Source organism: Pelmatolapia mariae, unplaced genomic scaffold, assembly GCF_036321145.2.
Source record: "Pelmatolapia mariae isolate MD_Pm_ZW unplaced genomic scaffold, Pm_UMD_F_2 NODE_ptg000736l+_length_33725_cov_1, whole genome shotgun sequence".
Taxonomy (NCBI): Eukaryota; Metazoa; Chordata; class Actinopteri; order Cichliformes; family Cichlidae; genus Pelmatolapia; species Pelmatolapia mariae.
This window is the reverse complement of record NW_027052413.1, coordinates 30,001-33,725: the sequence shown is the minus strand read 5'-3', so window position 1 is coordinate 33,725 and position 3,725 is coordinate 30,001.

Here is a 3,725-nt window from a genome sequence, read left to right as displayed (position 1 = left end):
GGCGCCGGCGAAGGAGCCGGGCCCGGCGGGCAGCCCTCCGATGGCAGGCCACGTTTGCCAGTCGATCGGGGGTGGGAGGGAAGGCTGGCAGGCAGGTAGGCTGGAAGAGGAGGCTGCTGTGGCAGCCACTCACTCTCCCGCGCCGTCCCAGTGCCGTTCGGGCCTTGCCGAGGGTGTCTGCTGACTTACGCGTCGTCAGAAACCCGTCTCCCATAAATGACGGAGGGCACCTTTGCTAGTCCTTACCGTTAGACTGCTCAACCGGAGAGGGGAGAAAAAACGGCCCTGGCCGAGGTGGTGAGTCGGCCTCCTCTCTCCTTTACGGTCGAAAAAGATGTGCTGCTGGACAGGCCTCGTGCATATGGTACGACAGCTTTTCTCCGTGCCCCTGGTACTCTGCTCAGCAGCACTTTGCTATGTACTTCCTCGTGCATATGGTAACGACAGCTTTTCTCCGTGCCCCTGGTACTCTGCTCAGCAGCACTTTGCTATGTACTTCCTCGTGCATATGGTACGACAGCTTTTCTCCGTGCCCCTGGTACTCTGCTCAGCAGCACTTTGCTATGTACTTCCTCGTGCATATGGTACGACAACTTTTCTCCGTGCCCCTGGTACTCTGCTCAGCAGCACTTTGCCACACACACACTCCTCGTGCATATGGTACGACAACTTTTCTCCGTGCCCCTGGTACACTGCTCAGAAACACTTTGCCACACACACACTCCTCGTGCATATGGTACGACAATGTTTCTACATGCCCCTGGTACACTGCTCAGAAACACTTTGCCACACACACACTCCTCGTGCATATGGTACGACAATGTTTCTACATGCCCCTGGTACTCTGCTCAGAAACACTTTGCCACACACACACACTCCTCGTGCATATGGTACGACAGCTTTTCTCCGTGCCCCTGGTACTCTGCTCAGCAGCACTTTGCTATGTACTTCCTCGTGCATATGGTACGACAACTTTTCTCCGTGCCCCTGGTACTCTGCTCAGAAACACTTTGCCACACACACACACTCTCGTGCATATGGTACGACAATGTTTCTACAAGCCCCTGGTACTCTGCTCAGCAGCACTTTGCTATGTACTTCCTCGTGCATATGGTACGACAACTTTTCTCCGTGCCCCTGGTACTCTGCTCAGAAACACTTTGCCACACACACACACTCCTCGTGCATATGGTACGACAACTTTTCTCCGTGCCCCTGGTACTCTGCTCAGCAGCACTTTGCTATGTACTTCCTCGTGCATATGGTACGACAACTTTTCTCCGTGCCCCTGGTACTCTGCTCAGAAACACTTTGCCACACACACACACTCCTCGTGCATATGGTACGACAACTTTTCTCCGTGCCCCTGGTACTCTGCTCAGCAGCACTTTGCTATGTACTTCCTCGTGCATATGGTACGACAACTTTTCTCCGTGCCCCTGGTACTCTGCTCAGAAACACTTTGCACACACACACACTCCTCGTGCATATGGTACGACAATGTTTCTACATGCCCCTGGTACTCTGCTCAGCAGCACTTTGCTATGTACTTCCCGTGCATATGGTACGACAGCTTTTCCACAAGCCCCTGGTACACTGCGCAGAAACACTTATGCCACGTCGGCTGTACGCGCTCTCCTCGCTAGCTAGTTGCTGATCTCCCCCACCTCCAGGGGGCCCCGGGGACCACCATCACATCTCCCTGTCTCCCTTACCGCTGAACAAGATGCATGCTGCTCCACTGGCCCTGCTGCTGTTGTGTCTCCATTTGGCCGAGGGGGTGAGTCGGCCTCCTCTCTCCTTTACGGTCGAAAAAGATGTGCTGCTGGCGCACTGGCCCTGCTGATGTGCTGTCTCCATTTGGCCGAGGTGGTGAGTCGGCCTCCTCTCTCCTTTACGGTCGAAAAAGATGTGCTGCTGGCGCACTGGCCCTGCTGATGTGCTGTCTCCATTTGGCCGAGGTGGTGAGTCGGCCTCCTCTCTCCTTTACGGTCGAAAAAGATGTGCTGCTGGACAGGCCTCGTGCATATGGTACGACAGCTTTTCTCCGTGCCCCTGGTACTCTGCTCAGCAGCACTTTGCTATGTACTTCCTCGTGCATATGGTACGACAGCTTTTCTCCGTGCCCCTGGTACTCTGCTCAGCAGCACTTTGCTATGTACTTCCTCGTGCATATGGTACGACAGCTTTTCTCCGTGCCCCTGGTACTCTGCTCAGCAGCACTTTGCTATGTACTTCCTCGTGCATATGGTACGACAACTTTTCTCCGTGCCCCTGGTACTCTGCTCAGCAGCACTTTGCCACACACACACTCCTCGTGCATATGGTACGACAACTTTTCTCCGTGCCCCTGGTACACTGCTCAGAAACACTTTGCCACACACACACTCCTCGTGCATATGGTACGACAATGTTTCTACATGCCCCTGGTACACTGCTCAGAAACACTTTGCCACACACACACTCCTCGTGCATATGGTACGACAATGTTTCTACATGCCCCTGGTACTCTGCTCAGAAACACTTTGCCACACACACACACTCCTCGTGCATATGGTACGACAGCTTTTCTCCGTGCCCCTGGTACTCTGCTCAGCAGCACTTTGCTATGTACTTCCTCGTGCATATGGTACGACAACTTTTCTCCGTGCCCCTGGTACTCTGCTCAGAAACACTTTGCCACACACACACACTCCTCGTGCATATGGTACGACAATGTTTCTACAAGCCCCTGGTACTCTGCTCAGCAGCACTTTGCTATGTACTTCCTCGTGCATATGGTACGACAACTTTTCTCCGTGCCCCTGGTACTCTGCTCAGAAACACTTTGCCACACACACACACTCCTCGTGCATATGGTACGACAACTTTTCTCCGTGCCCCTGGTACTCTGCTCAGCAGCACTTTGCTATGTACTTCCTCGTGCATATGGTACGACAACTTTTCTCCGTGCCCCTGGTACTCTGCTCAGAAACACTTTGCCACACACACACACTCCTCGTGCATATGGTACGACAACTTTTCTCCGTGCCCCTGGTACTCTGCTCAGCAGCACTTTGCTATGTACTTCCTCGTGCATATGGTACGACAACTTTTCTCCGTGCCCCTGGTACTCTGCTCAGAAACACTTTGCCACACACACACACTCCTCGTGCATATGGTACGACAATGTTTCTACATGCCCCTGGTACTCTGCTCAGCAGCACTTTGCTATGTACTTCCCGTGCATATGGTACGACAGCTTTTCCACAAGCCCCTGGTACACTGCGCAGAAACACTTATGCCACGTCGGCTGTACGCGCTCTCCTCGCTAGCTAGTTGCTGATCTCCCCCACCTCCAGGGGGCCCCGGGGACCACCATCACATCTCCCTGTCTCCCTTACCGCTGAACAAGATGCATGCTGCTCCACTGGCCCTGCTGCTGTTGTGTCTCCATTTGGCCGAGGGGGTGAGTCGGCCTCCTCTCTCCTTTACGGTCGAAAAAGATGTGCTGCTGGCGCACTGGCCCTGCTGATGTGCTGTCTCCATTTGGCCGAGGTGGTGAGTCGGCCTCCTCTCTCCTTTACGGTCGAAAAAGATGTGCTGCTGGCGCACTGGCCCTGCTGATGTGCTGTCTCCATTTGGCCGAGGTGGTGAGTCGGCCTCCTCTCTCCTTTACGGTCGAAAAAGATGTGCTGCTGGCGCACTGGCCCTGCTGAATCCCTCTCTCCATTTGGCCGAGGGGG